Below are 22,218 nucleotides of genomic sequence, written 5' to 3'. Positions count from 1 at the left end.
ACAGAGATCATTAAAAGAAGCAACACTGTGCAAGTTTTAGGAAGAATTATATTGAACTCAGAATTATTTTCGTGACATTTTCACCTTAAGTTTTAAGTTGGTAATAATTTGTTTTATCCACCACTTTTTATGTTAATTTTTCGTACACTTATTATTTCTTGTGTCGATTCAGTAGAATGCAAATGAATTGCTGTTAAATAGCGAATGAGTTTGTAATTTAAATTCTGTTCTTTTATTCTTAGTCAGGAAACTACGGAATGCTAAGGCAGCCGCCTAATAATTTGTCGTCTAAGAATAATGTCTATCCATATAGCTGTCCGGTAAATTTATGACTGACTTTGTATCTGTTGAAGACTGGAGTTACGATACCCCTTCCTGGTGCTGCGTTAAAAAGACTAAATCTTCATTGCGTGTTCTATTAATTTAAATACTTATGCTTTTAAATTCCGCAAGTAACTAAGGCTAATGTTTGTTAAAATCAAGTTCTAAATCACGAGTATTAGTATAATAAAACTTTAAGCTTTGCTTCTTGTCTGTGCTACTGAAATTTACTTAAATTTTTGTAGCGAAGAAGTGTATTCATGAGAGTTAATTGCAATTAAGTAGCTCACTAAGTTGAGTAAATCGAAAGAACGTTAATACCGGTTATTTATATGTTAAAACCTAAAAGCTGTAACGCAACGTGGCTGAATAATTATTCCATTACGATGAAAATAAGAATACATTTTAATGGAAAAGTGTTTTTGAAAGTTAATTTTAATTCCATTCCTACTTATTATACTTAAACTAACGCCGATATTATAGTTTAAAATTGCTAAATGATAATAACATAAATGTCTTTCCACTGCATGCTGTCAGGCAAAATTACTAAATATCATGCGATGAACAAGGAAAAAGAACGCAAACAGAGCAGCACGGACTATTCAAAGAGATCAAGGAAAGCTAATTCAAAATAATTATTAGTAATGGTGGCATTTACGAGAGATGTCTGAAATGTTTTCGAGCTAAACATGTAGAATCGGCTCCGAAAATGGCAAAACAGTTCATTCTGCTGGGAAAGTGATGGAAACAAGTGCCTGGATACTAGTAGTTCGGTTCCGAGGATCGAATCCCGCGAACGGGCTGGCTACATGGGCATTTTCGAGGGTTTCCACATATGTAATATGTTAATACGAGCCAGTTTTGCTTAGAAAGTCCTCCACGAAGGCATCCATCCTTTCCTTTTAGTGCCTTAGGGCGGAAACACGTAAAAAAAGTAATATTAATATTATACGCATTTTTGTCGCTAATGCTAATTTTATTTAACCTCTCTTCCTTTGCTAAAAAGAATTATTTGCAACTTAATATGATGCCTCCAGCCATTTTATAATTTCCATTCCCTTTTATTTGTAGGCAGATTCTTCGCAGACAGACAGTTTGGTAAAGCAATTTTCCAAAATTATATTTAGATTTGTTTTTAAATTTAACATTGAAAGGATTTTAGCAGATACCTTCATTTAACGAATAAACTTAAAACTCAGAATTTATTTTTCATGTGAATAGTTCCAGTTGGGAATAAAATAGTGTGTAGAGTCATTAGGTTATTTTAAAGCTGGAGACATGAAAAATGAGGAGTACTCTTATCGGGTCTCGAGCATTTACCTCTTAAATATGCTCCGAATGTGCTACCGTTACACCATGAAGGTGTGATGGAAGGAGGGAGAAAATGACTTATATACTCCCCCTTTTAAACTTCGACTGGGGGTGTCACGAATTACTGTCCAACACCTTATAGTTCGGGGGACAACTGTAGCGTGATTAGGTTTTTTGTTGCTGGATACATGAGAAATGAGCAATGCCCTCGCCGGAACTCGAACCTGGACCTCTTGAGCCGAGTGTGCGACCATTACATCATGAAGCCATGCTATAAGGAGGAAGAAATGCCTCAAAGCTGAAAACAAATAGTAATTTTATAAAGTAATGTTTTATTTAAAACTCATAAAAGAATGAATGAACTAAAAGTAGAAACATAATTTATGATATAGTTTAATGGTAAAAAGGTTAAATAATTCTCTTTAGAAAATTAATCTGTGATTTTTATTTCAATTATAATAAAAGCGTGGGGTTCCAAATAACAAAATCTAATACTCTATTCACATCGTCAAATGTATAAGCCATTAACTTATTTTATCAAAATGCATTTAAATTTATCAAGAATTGTTCGTGATGTGATGTAAAACTGTGGATAAAATTTCTAAACGGAATTATTTAATCTCTTATTCCTATTAAGTTGTACGATAAGTTATTTTTCTTGTTTAAGTTCACTAATCCTTTTATGAGTTTGAAATAATAGCTTATTTTATAAAAGCAATTTTATTTATTTCATATTAGAATCTGTAAACAATTCTTTTCTTTTTGGTTCTGCTGGTAAATGATATTTTTCGTTTTAAAAGGTGTATATAAGACAAACATTTTTCACTATTTTCAACTAGCTAACTTGAAAGCTAGCAGTGAAGGAGATAACACGGTTAAGAAAATATGTAAATTTTTCTCAAATTTCTTCTACTCCGTACTAAAAACTAGAAAATTATTCTTCTTTCAGACAGTAAAACACATTTAATCATGCTGAACTGGTGTTGGACTAGAACCTTACGTCTTCTCGTCCAAAGTTTGATGTTTTATTTTGGCTTTACTTCAAGTTCTTGCTTCTCTTAGGTTTACTGTTTAATTGAAACCTTCAGAGTACTTTAAGAGTCAAAGAAAAGGAATATCAAACATGAGGCATATATCTTAGGAAAATGGATGAGTTCAAGAGACTTATCTCATTTCTTTTATAAAGACTGACCTCAGGATCGTATCAAATATTTACCTTCCATTAGTCTTATTCTTGATCTTTCAGCATTTAACAGAACTCTGTCTTTGACAGACGTGCTTTATAGACCGATCAATTAATAAATAATTAATCAGCTGAACCCTACGGTGTAAAGTAATCCTCTCCTGCCATTTATAATGTAAGCAAATTCGAAATCCCTAGCTTAAGCATCCTGGAGTGCATATTGACACTGAGCTCCGAGAAAGAATGCCTGCTTAATTGAAAGGAATTATGGTGGGATAGCAATGATAAGTTAATTAGAAACTTAATTAAAATATGATCCAGTGATCTCGTAGCGAGAGCAGGTTTTCGTCGCAATCTTCGGTTTTCAAGTTGAAATTAATTACATTTGTATCATACTTCAAGATCCGTAAAGCCGGTAATACAGAATTTTCTTCTGTATATTTTTAAATGCTGAGTTGAAGAGATGGTGATTGCGAAACTTTCTATTAATATTTAGCAATGCCATTTTCAATTAATTTTGATTTTATTTAATATCAGGGCAAGTCAAAAGCCAAAAATATTTTCTTTGAAAATGAAATGTAAATTCGTTTCGAAGCTTTAAAAATTCAGCAAGTTTGAAATTTGTTGAGACTGAAACAGACCAAAAAGGCGATCGATATACATATATATATATAAAGTATCTATGCTTATATTAGTTTATATTGGGAAAAATCAGATTTTTTTTTTCCGCAGTGATAGAACGCATTGAGAAACACATCATAGAACTTTCTATCCTATTTTTCGAAAACTTTGCAATACGCATAGCTACGTAACGCTTAAACATCAGAGACATATTTTAAGTCCTTATAATATTTTCTTTGAAAATGAAATGTAAATTCGGTTCAAAGCTTTAAAAATTCACCAAGTTTGGAATTTGTTGACACTCAAACGTACATTTCCGTTTTAGAATGTATTGCTGTCTGCTCTGTAAGTTTATTTTTAGACCTTGTAACGTACAGCATGTTATCCAGACTTTATTGGGAATATCCGGGACTCTAGCCAGCAATTCGAGATTATTAGTTAAAATTACTGGCGCTTATAATGACAAGCTAACGTTTTTAATAGAATTTTTCTTATGCAAATCGCTTTGCTTCAAAGCGACGAGTACCGAAAGATCTAAAACTTTTCCTATTTGTTTACAATACCTTTCTGTCCTACGATTATTGTTCCTTTAATCTTTTCACCGTTCTTTTGTTTATAGTCTAAAGCTTCTTTTAAAGTTTACAGATCTTAGTAGTTTCTTTATATGTATGTATGCAATAATATGAGCAAAAGGAAAAGTCGGAGCAGTGTCGATGCGTGCTTAGACCCATATTGAAGAATAATTTTGATTGCGTAGTATGCTGAAAATGTTAACTTGGTAATGTCTAAAGAACTTGGCAGTCGAGGCAGTTTTAATTCCATTTTTATTTCCAATTGACATTATGTGGCCACATATCACTTGGCACTCATGTCGTGCCTTTCCACAGAAGATTTATATTTTTGATATTGTTGAGACAGAAAGCAAGCCAGCGAAATTGCATCATAGCACAATGGAGAGCAAAGCTGAAGTGCGCAGTTATGCAAGATGGAAGCACGCGAAGAGAAAAGTTTTGGTTTGCAATTTGGTGATTGGTCAAGAGGCATCTGCGTTAAGGGTTACGTAAGATCGGATGATTAATTTGAATGACGCAGTTTAGACTAAAGCGCTATATTTACGACAGATAGATGAAGTTCCCAAATGAAATAAAAAATATAAGAGGTTAGAGTGAATTAAATTTAGAAGATTCCTTTCATATTTTTATCTTACACATTTATATATATATATATCCTTTTTATACATATATATATATATATATAATAAAATTCCATAGTCAAGAATACACTTAAAATTCTAACTGTGTATTCTTTTCATTTTTAATGGCGACGGTCTCTTATTTGAAAGTACGTGGAATTAAATCCACAGCCTCGTAGTCAAGTTGTTTTTCCCGCCTTTTTTACACGTACATTTATAGAATGTTCTGGAGATATTTAAAGCGAACTGGAATGGCTGACGTCATTTCTTGAAAGCTCTGCCTTTCCAGAGGCTATAAAAGGACTCGCAAAGGAGTATCGGGGTCTTTTCTTTAATGTAACGATGTCGTAAACTTCATACAAAAAGTTATTAGTAGTTCTTTTTTATTTACTCCGGAGATGTGATATTTTGTAACTGATATTTCTCCTGAATAATAATAAATGGATCCTGTTTCTTAAAACTTATCGTCTGATACTTTGAGCTTCAACTTCGTCTATGATTCTTCACCAATCTATTTATTCCGGACAAAAGCTTGTACATCGCATATATATATATATATATCTTATATAATAAAGACAGTATAATATTTTTATAAACAGAGCAGCTTACAGTAGCTATGTGAGTTTATCAATCAGTTTAGTGAAGTAGTAAAAAAATTACATTATAAATCCATGATAATTTCCCGAGCGCTTTTATTCTTTCCCCCTCTGTGGTGTCTAAATATGACATTATAACTGAATTAATTTTCAAAATATAGATGCTTCGATACGTCTCATAAATCTCAATTCTCCAAATAATGATTTACAGCTCATCATACCCTTGTTTCAACTCAAATGCAACTAGAATTTAAAATCTTCATCTCTTTTAATCGCTTCTTCATAACAATCGATAAAATTCGATCATGATATGCTATGTAAGGATTTATATAAAAACAGTATACAATTCCGTTATTTGGAATTCTGTACGAGTGTAACAGAAATGCAACAAAGCAGTGATTGGAATTCCATCTACATGTCGACACGTCCTGCCTGTCAGGGTGTATTTTCTTTGTCTCTCGATTTTGAGTCGCCATAAGCTTTTGACAAGAACAATGCCCATCACTCGAGAAAGGTAACATGACAAGGGAGTCCGTCTTGGCTTTCACCTGCACGTGACATACGAAGATGGGGCGTTGGCGTGAACGTCAGTCATCCTTTCGGGGTAGGGGGCAGATATGAATGCTTGGATAAATCCCGGAATAACAAAAGGATAGATAAAGTTTGAATGCCTCGTCAGACCATATGCAACATTATTTTCTTTCTTGTACTTTACTTTTCTTGACTTCGAAGTAAAGATTCCTTTTTATACAAATATTTTTTGATACATCAAAATATATTTCCACATCAAAAGCAAAAATTTTCTTTACTTGACATCAAACACTTTTATAAAATAATAAAAAAATATAAAAGAATTATAACATAATGGAATATTGCTTTTGTATATATATATAGATTTATATTATATATTTATAAAAGCAGTATTTCATTTACAGAACCACACGAAACGATCATTGACAATATCTCATTCATTTCTGACCAGTTAGGTTACGGTATTTTATTTTACTAAATGATAATTCTTCCAATTTTTAAAGGCACTTATTTTTTTAAGTCACCCAATCTAAAAACATGACAATGATTTTTTGCATACATTTCATCGCTCCCCGAATATTAGTTGTAGTACACCTCATCGCTTCCCGAATATTAGTTGCTCAGGAACACCCTAACGTGAAATAGTTAAATCTGAAATAATATGTTTTGAGACCATTGTAAATGCTAGTTTAAGGAATGCAGTACGTTATACAATATATAAACAAGGACCATATAATAGCTTAATTTATTGTTAAGCAATAGGCCGCCCAGACGGTATAGTGGTTGGGGGAGCCGACTGCAATACCAAAGGGCTCGGGTTTCATTCCCGAAAAAGGCATTTTTTGTAACTCTCCGTCCTTTCACAGGAGGCAAAGATGGCCCACCTATTAGGTGGCTCCACAATAAAGTGACCACCACTTCTGGGCCTTAGTACTAGCCAAACCAGTTGTCTGTTATGCACCAAAAGGAACATTTTATTACTTTTCTTTCCATCTTCATTATGGTATCTGGTCCCCTAGGGTGCTACCATACAAATCCCACTGACGAAGTTCATTAGTACCCAAGGACTTGATTGCATGTCCCCTGAATCCATAATTTACTGGGAAGGTGAATGTTCTGAATGTCTGAAAGCTGTTTTTCCAAATGTCGATATATTAAAGTTCAGGAACTCAGGGATGATATTCCTTCTTTTATTACTTAATCGTTATTACCCAGAAGTCCTTTAAAAGCAATCACTTTTAAATTCCTTTAACGTTAGATGCATTTTAATATACTTTTTTCATGGAGCCATTTTTTGTAAGAATTTATTTTTTGGTTTTCCAAAATCATAAATTCGTTCTTTCCTTTCTTTTTCTGAGTTTGTTTGCAATGTGCACGATTTTCAGTAAGTAAATAAGACAGACGTTGTTAATTTTGTTATTCGAGTCAAAATTAACTATTGTAACCGCTGTTAACGAATTCAACAAACAATGCATTTCAGAGAAATCACTAGACGGTAACGCGATGGCAAATTTATCTTTTTACACAGCTTATCAAACAGTTTAATTTTTGATCGGTTACCTAGTTACTAGTTTTCATTTATTCACGTCTCTTTAAGTTTTACTTCTTACATTAATTCCTTAAGTTTCCAATTCTATTCAGTAATTTACAAAAGATGAAAAAAAAATTCAGATATCTTTTTAGAAAGCTTCGCAAAATTCACGGCATATTTAATTATTTATATTGCATAACAAAATATTAATGCGAGGTGTATAAACACATTTAAATAGCCTCATCCTTTGGTAGTTGAGGAAAGGCCAAATCGCACGGAATTTCTCTTAAACACTTATGTGATGTCGAGTTGTACTAAACAGTGGTTTTCCAGCTAAGTTTAGTGGATTTGGAAGCAAGATTTTGCGTACTGCGGTTGAATTGTGGATTCGCTTTTTGATGCTGGTGTATCACTTTAGTATTTTTCAGAATTCCATTGTGTTTAAAATGAGTATTTTCTAGTTAATAAGACATACATTCCATAGCTATCAGTCCTTAGATAGTTTTCTAGAAGACAGAAACTTCTACGGAAGAAAAAGGAAGGGAAGATTTAGAAAATTAACTTTTATTCAGTAAACTTATCTTCGAAAAAAGGTGACTTCACATGGAGTGAATTCCAGAAATTCGTGTTTACTGGTCATTTATTACATTCTCTATTTTCAGAGGAGTAAAGAGTAGAACTAGGCACAACAATACATTTGGAATCTCCTACAGAGCAACAACAGTTACCTGATGTTTTTCATAAATCTTTTTTCCTTTTTAAACTTAAATATATATCTGCCACAATGAAGAGCAGTAGAGAAACATATATATGATATATGGTCTTCATTTACGTGACAAGGCTTAAAAATTTTGAGGTATACTTCGATATCATATTTTAGTAAGAAAGGAGAATTTTCAGCAGTGATCATTAAATTCTAAATACGACTAGAAAAGCTATTAAAATTAGTTTTTTCTAAACTTGTTAACATTTGAAACGTATGAAAGAGACACAATTTAATTTATCCCTTTCACTATCGGTCATGTACGGATTTAATATAACAGATTTAATATAACTATTAATAGCCGCCCAGCCAGTATAGTGGTTAGGAGAGCCGACTGCGATACTAAAGGGACCGGGTTCACATCCCGGAGAAGTTATGGTTGTAACTGTTCATCCCTTCAGAGGCGGGAAAGGTGGCCCACCTATTAGGTACCTCCATAATAAAGTGATCACCACCTCTGGTCTTATTAGCGGCCCAGCAGAAGTCGACCGAAGGCCCGCCATTGGTATATATGTATATATATATATATATATATATAATGTGGAGGGCAGTCAAACGAAAACCTTGAAATCGTAATAAACATTTCATATCCAATGGGCTGTTCTGTAATTTAGCAGTACAGTTACCAATCCTTTAAAGAAAGCCAAACGAAGGACGACATACTGCAGCGAAACGCGGCCAAAATACCAGATTAAAATGTCTGCTCCGCTTGCGACATGCACTAATGAAGTTTTTTTCGCACGGGATTTTTTGGGCGAATTATAAAGAGAGTTGCCCACAGGAAGACAGTTATGAAGCAGTTAGAAGTATTAACCGTAAGTTTCATCTGAAACAATCACTAGTATGACTTCTATATTTTGTGACAACATTAATGCTTTGAGGCAAACAATGCTTATGCTTTTCTTTTTCGTTATACAATTTAAACTATTCAACTTGCATAGCCTTAAACAGTTGACAATCATAAAGACTTTTGGTTAACTATCTGAACTACCACATAAAAGTATCTTTAGGATTTTATGCTACATATACAATGTTTATAAGAACGATGAATAACTTAAAAGCTCAGATTTTCTGGCAGATGTTTAACGTAAATGCAGTTTGAAGTCTATTTTCTCAAGAGGAATTCCTCGGAAATAAATTTCTGCCGCTCCGACTGCAAACCAAAAATAGACATTTTCCAGATATATGCTGAGCAAAAGTTGCTTATAAAGTAGAGGTATCCAGACTATCTGCCGAACAATATCAGGTGCTTGCTGTCAGATAAGTTGGCCCCGTTCCAAGACTGGCAGATTGCCTCTATTGATGGCATGTGATGAGCAGCGGATCCCTTCCTGAAAGACTCGTTTTGACTTGCAGAAGCAATCCATCATCAAAGCAGAACAAAATCTTTGACCCCTTTTACGCCAATTTTCGCGTTCGGAAAGTTGAAAATCAGTCCCATTTCCATTTTCTATTAAATACGCCGATGCTTTCAGAAATGTATTTCTCTCTTGCGCTTTTGGGAAATTTCACTGCACTTAAAACTATATCTGAAAAATATTTGCTTCATTTTCAAGAGCTTTATATTCTAAAATGTGTAGAATTAATACGTAGAATAGAAATTATAACACATTTTAAATCTCTACTAATAATTTTCAAACCTGTAGAGACTTTTGAGAATCTCTTACACCAAATAAATACTCGAATTCCAGGCACTTTTCTTTTATTTCTAATTTATGTTATATTTTTTGAATTGATACTCGATTTTAATACTTGCCGCTCTGCCTTTTCTGAATTTGCAACGAAAATTCCTAATAAATCTGTGCCGAGAGATACAAGCATAGTGTTACAGATAGTAGCTATTAATTTGAGGAATCTTGTAAATATTCATAATTCCCAAAGAGATATATTATAATTTGAAAATATTTTAAATTCCTTTAATTTTATAGATATACAGACAGATACAGATACATATATATAACATAGTCTGTTGGATAACCCGAAATGCTTCACTACATATACAGAATGATAGATTTGGGTAGCTATATAAGATGATAATCACAGACAGAATTGGCAAAAACAACACATCGATTTATTGCTGGAGAATCTTGCTATATATCATCAATCACACATCATTTTGAGTGCGATAATACACACCAGAAATTTACATATCTTATCACATATTTAGTTATGTGGTGACCCGTGAAGATATCTTATCACACCTTTAGTTATGTGGTGAGAGACGAATGACCAGTGAAAACAAAATGAGAGGAGAGCGCAGAAGTAAGAACGCACTTTGCAAACAGATATTCATAAAGTTGGCTTCCTTAATTAAATTTTGAACTGTGATGGGATAATAAATATCTGCACTGCTACTCTTCATAATGGTGTAATGCAGATTAATTTTTAAATGAAGAGAATTAGATTCATGTATTAATAGTCTTAAAACCGAAAGGGAATGTAGCCAAATTAAAATGAAGCATTAAAAGGACTGTTGCTAAATTAAAGTTACTAGTTGCCTTCGATCCGACTGCTATACCAAAGGGCGCGGGTTCGAATTCCCCAGAAGGCATATTTGCAAACGATGACATGTTTGATAGCTGTTCTAGAGAAATAAGCATAGTGCTAAAAATGTTAGCTATTAATTTGAGGAATCTTGTACATTTTCATAATTCTCAAATCAATATATTATAATTTGAAAGTATTCATTGCGTTAACTACATATATATATATAGAGAGAGAGAGAGATAAATATATATAGATAAATAGATAATTTATTATTAGAAACGTTATTTTATATCACCTCCAAGGAACATAAATTTGATTAATGCAATATTTTTTTCCAATTAGTTGTGATTTGAAATATAAATTCAAGGTTTTATGTCACGTTGAACGCAATACCTTAGAAACTACCTACATGTAAGGCCCAGTAAAAAGCTAGTTGCGTAGATTAAGTCTCCTACAAAGAGAGTAGCTGCAAGTTTACGTAGCTGATTAATGTTATGATAACGCCAGGTAACGTAAAATTACGAAACTTATGCATCATTGGTAAACCTCCGCTAAAGAGGTCTTTGGCATCAAGACATGCTATAGGAAAACATGAAATAATTCTAAAGGAGATTATTTTCTCTCTTCTTTGAAGATGTCTTTTGGGGTGTAACGGTAGCACACTCGACGCGTATTCGACAGGTCCAGATTCGAGTCCTGACGAGGAAACTGCACAGTTTTCACATCTCCCGCATCAAAACATTTCTGATGATTCTACAGTGCCGCCCGAACTATAAAGGTGGCGGATTATGATTGGTTCACCACGAGGATTTGGTGTTCCCCTAATCCCCCGTCGCCCTTTAAAAGGGGGAGTATATAAGATAATTTTCTCCTTCTTAATATGCATGCTTTCGTGGTGTAAAAGTGATACACTCAGCGCGCATTCGAGATGTTCGGGTTCGAGCCTCTGTGAGGGCATTGCTGATTTTTCATGTCTCCTTCTTCAAAATAGTCTAATAACTCTGCATAGAAAATAAATACGTTTAAAGTATAATGTATTAGACCACGGACCTTTAAATTTGATCTTATGTAATGGTATAGTAACACATCAGAATATGTCTGCTTTAAAATTTAAATAGTAGCTTTGTAAAAGACACAAAATAGTGCTTATTTAATTGTGTGTTTATGATTTATGTCGTTGCTTCGTATTTACATGTCTCGTTTTTGGAAGCATTCAGTGCAAATATTGGCATGCAAAATTTTCGTAAAACAATTCCGCAGCTTGGGCCTTCTTCACATAAAGGAACTGCAGCCCCTTCAAGAGTCTGAAATAAGTTGTTGGGGATTATTATGGAAGCATTATGCTTCCCTCAAACTCAACGAATCACAAAGACATTAAATTGGTACTCCTGAAATATTACCTTCATAGAATCGACGAAAAATGTGTCAGGAAAACTACATTTTGAAGTACCTTCAACCTAATGATAGAATGTCGATGAAAAAGTACTAGCTTAGATCAAATTCGGCGCACCTGATCCGAGGCTACTCCACATATGAACTTGTTTACTCTATTGTCTACTTATCTGTTCGTGATTGTAAATGAAGTGAATGTAAATCATTACACATTATCTGTTCGTGATTGTAAATGAAGTGAATGTAAATCATTACACATACTTCCTTCAGGTTCCGGCCTTCGTCTTCATCACTCAGATCCAAGATCTCCTATTACTTTAGGGACTGCGAATTATTCACTACTGGGTCCTTAAAAGATTCAGTTGAATTGCAATAGAAAGCGCTTTTAACGGTAGTTTACTATAATGGTTCTGCATCAAGAAATCAACGTTTTGCGAAAACTTCAGCATAAATCCTAGTTCTGGAAACTGCTGATATTAAATGTAAAATTGAAGTAGTGTGCAAGCTTTATTTGTTCTTTAAATATTTCTAAAACTCATTATGTATTTGTAGGGTAAGGAATGCTCAAGTAAGTTGGATTTAAGTCTGAAGTTATAGTATTTTTAATATTTAAGCTCGAAATGAAGATTGCAAAACACATATTCTTAATATCATACATTCCTAATAAATGAGTTTTATTTATAAGGAATTTTTGCTCTCCTTTCTGCATGCCTTCGTCGTGTAACGGTTAGCACACTCGGCGCGTATTCGAGAGGTCCATGTTCGAATCCTGGCAAAGGAATTGGTCATTTTTCATGCACTTCTGCTGCAAAATAACCTAATAACTCCATATTATTTGTCATATTGCAGATATAAAAGCGAAAACTATTAAATGTTAATGAAGGAGAAATTCAATATGCTGATAAAATGTGTGATTATTATTATTTTCAATAGAATTGCATTTCCTTATGTTTATATCATTTGTAATGCATGTACCTAGTAAGTGTTGCATTTATCGATAAAATGTAACACTTCCTAGGTACATGCTTTACTTATGAATATCACAATTTTCTAATGACTGTGAACAAAATGGTAGTTTTTATGAAAAAAAAGCACTTCAACTGGTGCAAAAAAGAACCAAATCGGGTACCAAAGTATAACACAATAATTCAGCTTCTTGGTCTGAAACATCCTGCAAAAATAGGTTCTACAGCACAGCCCAAAGATACTTAGAATTTATGTTCATATGCATATTGTTCTAATCACATCCTGATGCTACAAAACTGAAAACAAAAATAATTTGTGCTTTTATTAGCTAATCAAATTAAATCGCATCTGGAAGCTGGGATAATTTTTTGCCAAGAGAACTTACGGTAACAATTAGAAGAAACCTTGAAAATTAAGATAATGGATTTATCAAATCAAGAAGGAACATTAGAAGAAAGAAAAATATGTAATCTGTGCCCATTTTGTAAGAAGAGAAAAACAGCATGCAAGGAACCAGTGTGTCTTCAGTGGTCTCAAAAATGTGTTTTGACTGTGCATTATCTTATGATTCATCCTTGTAGACAAATATATACACTCATGTCCATAAATTAAGGATAATGCAAAATCAGTCAAACGAAGAGTTAGAAGCAAAACAAATTTGACTTATTTGTAAAGCTTATATATTAAACAAAAGGTAAAGAGCAAAAGAAGACGCTATATGTTTGATGTTATTAAACAAATTAGCGATTTTTTCTCCCTTTAGCAAATTGCAAAAAAAAAAAAAAAAAAAAAAAAAAAAAAACCTATTTACAAAAAATCAATATTACATGGTTGGTATGATTGTTAATACATTGTATATCTCCCAGACGATAAAATACAGTCCGTACAACGCCTAGGCATGCTGAGTATCGAATTATCTATCAGATCTTGGGGGATATTGCACCACTCAGAAAGCAATGCTATCCGAAGTTCCGGTAGACATGTAGGAGGAGGTTTACTGGCTGCAACTCGTCCGCCAAGCATGTCTCACACGTGCTCTACTGGATTCAAATCCGGTCAGAATGCTGGCCAGTTCATACGGGTGATATCTTCCGATTGAAGCATTCGCTTACGATGTTTGCAAGGTGAGGACGGGCGTTGTCATCTATAAACACAAATTGTGCGCCCATGGCGCCCCGAAACAAACGTACATGTTGTTCCAGAATGTCGTCCCGATAGATTTGGCTTGTCATGGTTCCAATTTGAACATGCAGGTCAGTTCTGGAACCCATAATAATTCCACCCCGAACGAGCACTCCTGCACCACCAAAACGGTGTCGTTCAATGATGTTTTCTTGGTGGTAACGGGTACGTAAAGCTCTCCATATGAAAGTCCGGCGAGAATCAGACTGCAATCTAAAACTGCATTCGTCGGAAAACATCACACAAGCCCACTGTTGCGGTGTACACAATGCATGCTCTCTACTCCAGGCTAACCGCAGGCGACAGTGAGTTGCAGGAAGTGGAACGCATCTGACAGGTCTACGAGCACATAGACCAATCTGCCCTAAGGGTCTGTACACGGTCTGCCTTGAAATTGTCGTACCAGTGGCTGAAGAGAGCTGACGAGACAGGTCTGAGGCTGTGCTCCGCCTGTTTCTTTTGGCAGTAACTGCCAAATACCGGTCCTCATTCTGCGTTGTAACTCTGGGGCGACCTGTGCTGTAACGTCTACTCACATTACCATCATCTTGGAATCGTTGACAAAGCCTGGAGAGGACACTCTGGGCAATTCCATGTTCGTCTGATACTTCCAGTTGGGTACGCCCACATTCCAGACGGCCGATAATTCTACCACGTAAAAAAATCATCTAAATGCGTCTTTTGTGTCATAACTGTTCGGTTATTGGACTAAAATGCTTATAAAGCGCCTGCGAACAATTTTACTTCTTTGCCTGTATTCCTTATATATCACTCTCTCACATTCTCGTCATTGTGACGTACCATCGGTGTCATCTGGTTACTTCCTGAAATTTGCATATGATTCTTGAAGATGTGTGTAGTGATTTTACAGGTGATATATTTATTTTAGTGTTCGATTTCCTCGTGACTCCGAATTATCCTTAATTTATGGACATGAGCTTACTAATCTTTTATTTATTAATAATTAAATTCATTGTTGTAGAATTATGGTTTAATTGACAGTAGTACTTAATAAAGTCACATATTTTCATGCGTGACTAAAAATTTTTTCTTTAAAAATTTTTTTCCTTAAAACGAAGAAAATAGTCATTTTTATATGAATTTAACTGTGTAAAATTAAATCATATATGATTAAAATATATTGATTTAAATGAATTAGAATTCCATAAATGAAGTTTCTATAACATTCCTTAAAAGGCATAAAAATATGTATTTTTACGCGTTTCCGTGAGCGGGCTCACAGTAATTATGCCGAAAAAATTGTCACAGCAGTTAAATATTTACATTGATTTCAAAGCACTTAAATGAGGCTTAACAAAAGTGGAATAAATTATATTAATTTATTTAATTATTTTCGGAGAAATACTATTTTTCAAAAATCTGTAGAGACTACAAGAAATCCTGTCCATCTTATTATATCCGCAGAATTGGTATTGTGTAATTCATCAAGAATATTACGTTTGGGAAAGTGTTCGTAAGCTTTGAATCAGTCGCGAAAGATAAGCGAAGTAAAAGCTCACATTGGCTGCAATAATGAGATAAAATGCAGGATCGATCCGTCAAAGCTCTGAGAAAAGGGTGAGAAGAAGTTCACGTTGCATTTCTCTTCCACGTCTTTCTGGAATTCGAACTGAGTTTTTATGTGCTCATAGATAATACGTTAAACAGAGAAGCTTATATTTAAACCCGATAAGCCGAGTGCTATCTTGATCGGGAAACCATCTAAAGAATTTAAAATGTATATTGCATGTTAAAAGAGTAGCATGGTATGGAGGAAATCTTATTTTCCAAAAGAAAATTAGTTTCAAACAAGGACAAAAATATAAAACAAATGTCAGGGTATAAAACACTGAAACTGAGCGAAACAGAACAAGACTTTTGCGATATGCAAGTCAAATGTGTTTCTTTCACATCTGTAATGTTAATAACAGAACAGCGTTTACATGAACTGTAGCAACACAGCGTACATTTCGGTAATAAATAAAAGAAAACATCGCATGGGAACCGGCTTTAATCTTGGATAATGTTTCTGGGCTTATTAATAAACATTGGTGTTCACTATCATCGATAGCCATATTATCTAAGATGTAAGTGTTAATAAAAGACGAAATCGTTCAAAATTGCGTGTTCTGTTTAATGGATGCATTGTAACATAAGAAATATTTTTAAAATTACATCTAACCCTGTTAATTATTTGAAAACATAAACTTATGAGTCAAGTATTTTGTTCTCTTCAATTATTGAAACTATCTTGCAGTGGCTTTGTAAAAGTTTGGCCTTTTTAGCCGAGAGGTTGTTTTTGTTTCAGCTAAAATCATCAGTAGGACATTCGTAAAGCAGCCTTTCTATTTTTTATGTGTTTCATGAGAGATTTGACAAAACTGGCGTTAAGCTCCTTTATCTTTCTGCTAATAAAGTGAAGAGCAAAATTGTTAGCATATCTAAAAACCAAAAAAAGAAAAAAAAAAAAAAAATTCTCCTCTCACAACTCATTATGTAAAAGTATATATCGGAGGAATCAACAAAAATTAATTTTGAAAACTATTTAGAACAACACCTTATTAGGAATTTCTTTCTTTTCTATGTAACGGGTGGCCATAATTAAACTGACAGTGCTCACAGTGTTCTGAAGCGCGATCTATTTTCGAGAATGACGCCACATTTTGTAGGAAGATTAAACAAGACGGGGGACGAACAAAACGGGGATTCCGCGAAAAAAAATTAGTTCCAAAAGTCACCGCTAGGGGAATATTTGGCGCTGTGTAATAGAAAATAGACTGTTAACAAATGCAAATCAATACGGAAATTACCTTTTATTTTGCATTCAAATCAGGTTCAATGTGAGTGCCGTTGTTGTGGACCACATATTGCATTCTGTGCACAGTATGCACAACAGCAGAAAGCAACATGTATGCAGGAATCTCCCGTACAGTCCATGATATGTTATCCTTCAACGTAGCCAGGTCCTGGACCACTCTTTGATAGACCTTGGACTTAAGGTAACCCCATAGCCAGAAGTCACATGGGGTAAGATCAGGCGACCGAGGTGGCCATACAGTTTCAAAGTAGCGGCTGATAACTCTTTTTGTTGTGAATTTATGTCGTAGCATCTGTTGCACCCGTATAGTAACGTGTGGAGGGGCTCCATCTTGCATGAAAATGATTTACCCCCAGGCATTGTCTTTGCTGAAGTGCCGGAATGACAAAGCTGTTCAACATGTGGCGATATTTCTCTCCGGTAACAGAACAGGTTTCCGGTCCTGTCGGGGTAATGTTCTCATAGAAGAATGGACCTACGATAAATTGTGTTCCGTATTAATTTGCATTTGTTAATACTCTATTTTCTATTACACAGAGCCAAACATTTCCCTAGCGGTGACTTTTGGAACTAATTTTTTTTCTCGGAATCCTTCGTTCCCCGTCTTGTTTAATCTTCCTACAAAATGTGGCGTCATTCTCGCAAATAGATCGCGCTACAGAACACTGTGAGCACTGTCAGTTTAATTATGGCCACCCGGTATGTGACCTGGATGAAAACATATACATTATTGCATTATTGAAGCATTTAGTGTACGTTTATTGTATGCTACTAATATGTAAAAGCTAGAGCAAAAAACTAAATAATGGAAAGCAAATTCATAAGAAACAGAAATAACCGTATATTTCAGTAGATCATTTCTTCCTCGAGGAAATTTTATTGAGGTGATAGAATTATTTTGATCATTAACAATACAGTGCAGGTTTACAGCTTTAATCTACATTTAATAACACCGAAAGAACAAATATTATTCAAGTGTTTCCATTTTTTTACGACATTTAGTGGACAAGCGAAAACTTACGGTTAATTATCGCTATCAACTTCTCCTACTTCAAAAATGGTTTTATCGTATTTTACAGAAATATTTCCCCTAAAATGTTTCGTCGAAATAATTCAAATGAAAATGTGATTTCCGTATGAATTTCAATTATTTTTTGATAACCAGAAATTCTTTACTTTAAAATTAGCATGTTTCAGTGTTATAATCTCCTCATTAGTGAAATGGAGAGTTTAATCTGCCCTTATTTACAATAATATTTCATGCATGTAAATTTCTGAATTAGTGTAAATATAAAACTTCTTAACTACGAGCAGCTTCCTTTTATCTCGTGAATTTAAAGTTCAATATTATGCAGACTTTCTAAGTCACTACAATAGAATTATTGATTCTAAACTTTAAAGGATTAGTTTTTAATTAGGTTGTAGGATTCTCCACTGTATAATTCTAAGTTACAGTTGGATGTGAATAATCTTAAGAACACAAAGAAGCGAATAATCGCTTGAGTTCGTGAGGTAGAAAACAAGTGAGAAGAGTTAAATAACCCTTTATTATTCCAACTAAAATTTAATAGAACTCCGTCTTTGGAGTTTTACAATAAAGCCGACATTCGGGCTTGAACTTGGGAAACTAAGAATTAAACTAACTAATCTTAACTAAAAAGACATAGCCGAAGCTATCAAGATTCTAACGGAGTTGGTCCCTTAACGCTAATTGACTGCGAAGCTATCAAGGGCCTAATGTACGGCAGAGCGTAACAATATCGTAAGAGAGAGTAGCCTAAAAGGGCGGACGCGTGCTAACCAGAATATCTGGTTCTCCCTGACTAAGACAGTAGAACTTTGCGGCTAAATACCCCTCTTCCTTAATTTGCATCCAAACGTGATTCTAAAACTACGTTCTGGCCGGAAGTGGTAAGTTGAAATTAAGAAGCGATAGGAAAGGAAGTTTAACTCAAAATTTAACTGTTAATAAAATTAACATAATTCTTACATGGTGAATAATTAAACTGACCTAGTGCTCTGTTAAAAATGGCATATTATGTTTAAGGAACTGTAAATTATTACTGATAAAGCTGTAAGATCTTTTTGTTAATTAACCAGTTATTTTATGTTACGAACCTTTATTGTCATTTATTTCTTTCAGTATTCCTGCGAGAATGCAAATTTTAGCTTGCGTGTATTTGAGAGTGACTTTATCAAGACGTTTTTCGCCTGCTGAAGGTCACATTACTAGTTAATATTAAACGATACCTTTCCTATCTACGGCGTATACCGGAAACTGCCTCACATACAATATTTTGCAATTTGTAATGTAAGAAATGCAGACAAACTACGTGTTCTGTAAAAGGTTTGCGTAGAATCTGCTTATTTCCTCTATGTATTGAAAGATGCAACACGTTCGCAGTGAAACTTAAAAAATGAAAACTAATTTATATAAAACAACGTTTAATTTAATTTATTTTACCTATTTATCACTTAAAAGAATCAAAAATATTTTGAAATGATCAGTAGCTTCAAACACGTTTCTACAGCCATTTTTTTCACAGCTTCATTACTGAAGATACTTCCCTCTGAGCCATTTAATTAGCTTCTTCTGCTTGCTTTACTTGTGTTGGAAGTACTACAATGTAGATGTTGCTCAATCTAACACTGCTGGATCACTTTTTACCAGAAAAGTCATTAATTTTTAGTATTGAATGCAAGATAAATATGTAACCTTGAAGAAGAAAACAAAAGAAATGATTATTGATCAGAAAACAAACTTCTGGTTGTGTCACCTGTTCATTACAAGTTTATAAATGGTGACCTTTTAAGAGCTCTTGAAATGTAATACAACTAAAAATTGCTAACTCGTTAACTTCAGTTAAATAATGCATTTAAGGCTTTGTAACATGTCACAGCAGCATTTATGGTAAAATTTTAAGAGATCCCAGTACGTGTATCCTTAATTATTTTAACACACATATATTTAGAACAGTTTAAGATAAACTCATTGTGAATTAGAAAAATCATAAAAGACAGTAATAAGACGGGTTATTTTATTTCAAACCGAATAAATGAAAATTCCTCTCGGCAGTAAACAAGGTTTTTTAGAACACTATATTAACATTCTTCAAGATCAGTTTGTTCCATCACTCTGTGAATTCCTATTTGGTTGTTGTGAACGAACGAAAAAACCCTCCACTGAGGATCAAAGAAATGAGAAGTTTAAATTTAAATAAGATTTCATTTCTCAGAAAATTCTTATTATTTATATGTAATCTTATATCTATAATCATAAATCGTATTTATAAACGTTTCTGCAGAAAGTAAACTTACAGATTTCATAGGTATTACAACAATTTACTGAAAATGGAAGCATTACATATGCTTAGAACTGTTATCTCACAGTGTCTGGTAAATATAATTACCTTTCATCAACACTCGAAGCCGTTCATTTATTATAAAAAAATTAAAACGACGGAAACTCGCCAAAAAAATTTAATTTATTGCACGATTAGCAACAGTTATTATGTCACTGTAAATTATAAATTTTGATGAGGAACTTTAAAAATTATGATATAAAACGATATATAATATTCGTTTAATTTATCTGTCCATATCACTCCATATCAAGGAATTCTTTTCACGTAAAATCTCATATCAATACTATTTTCTTTTGCTACATTGGTCCTGGTATGGTAATGCGTTTCAATGTAATGCAGTTTACATTCTCACAACGAATGAAAAAGCAAGACGTTGACAATATTGCATTTATTTCTAAATGTAATCATTTTGAAATAGACGTGCAGACTGCCTTCATTTCGTGTAGTGTATATGCTTTATAGTAGTTCAAGCTTTATTGAGAACAGTCATATATTGACATAGAGTGTTTTTTTGTTTTACCAGTAATATTTAATTTAATAATATAGTGCAACTTCAGTTTACGAACTTGATTCATTTCTGAAGGCCATCCATGAAGCAAAATATTGGTAAACCGAAACAGTATTCCCTATAGTTATTAAAATAAAATGATTTAATTCGTTCCTGGATCGCAGACGATTGCTTAGTTAAATTTTACAGCAGCATTTTGTTCATAATTCAACACCCAACGGCCTTCATTAAATAGAAAGCAAAAAAGATAAACACGATATTAAACAGCTAAAATAGATAAAAACGTAATTTGATTTTCTGGTACAGAGTGGACGTCATAAGTGAAAATGAAAAAGAATATATTATTGTTTGACTGTCAAATTCCCTTCCATAAAGACGTCAGATTACTGCTTTCATAAGGCTATCTTCTTAATTTTTTTTGGTCTCTAAGATGTCTCTAGATGAACAGAATCTATGCTTGACATTCACTGGATCTTTGTTTTACTCAGAATTGACACAAGTGATTATTTGTTGACTTTTAAAATGTTTCTAAAGTGAAATATGGCATTGCCACTGAGAATGCTTATGCTGCAGTCATATTGCTTTCACAGAGTGAAATTTCTGTGTGAAAACTTTGCATTTTATCCTATTTTACACAAATTTCTTAGATCAGAAAACTAGAATAATTTTTCTTTCTTCCACATATGTCTTACAAAATCACCCTTTTTTAATGCTTCTGATGTCCTAGTTGGTATTTCTTGATCTCGCTTTGATGATCATTTCTTAATTTTTCCACGTCTTTATTGTTAACTTCCTAGTCCATGATTTTGTCGTAGAGACACAATATTATAAATAACAAGCAAATACTAGTACCCAAAGTCAGTGTCTGAATCCAATCTGACCATAATTTCCTCTGGCAGAATTCATGGCCTTGTAAGTCTTTTGATGCCAGGCTTATTTCAAAACGCATTTAAAAATCATAGTTGTCGATTTGAGTGTTCATAACTCGAGATACATTTTGTCATTCGAGACGTATTATTGTTTGGCTAATCTATTCGTGAGAGAAATTTTTCTGATGTGAGATTTTCTTGAACTGAGGTTTCACTGTATGCACTGTTGGTTACTTAAAAACAAATACTTTAAAAAATAACAAATACCTAAATCATATTTACATGAAAATGCATAAGATAAAGAAGAAAGGGCCAAATTGATTAAAATAGTGGTCTCTTTCGACTTTGGAACACTTAGAAATAAATATTGTACAGCAGTAATGGATAATACTAACTGTTGCGATAAGCTTCGCTATTAAAATGAAAAGGCTTTAAAATAGAACTAAAAGTGATATATTGTCAGGTTATATTGTTTGGATATATTGTCAAAGTTTGCCTGCATTTGAGCTCTAGCTGAACGCTGGTAGTTTGACCAGGGATCCATTCCAGGGGAACGGCCTGGTTGCACTGACAGTTTCATAG

This window comes from Stegodyphus dumicola, chromosome 7, assembly GCF_044657685.1.
Source record: "Stegodyphus dumicola isolate Sdum_Otavi_A_Nest chromosome 7, ASM4465768v1".
Taxonomy (NCBI): Eukaryota; Metazoa; Arthropoda; class Arachnida; order Araneae; family Eresidae; genus Stegodyphus; species Stegodyphus dumicola.
This window is presented reverse-complemented; position numbering follows the sequence as displayed.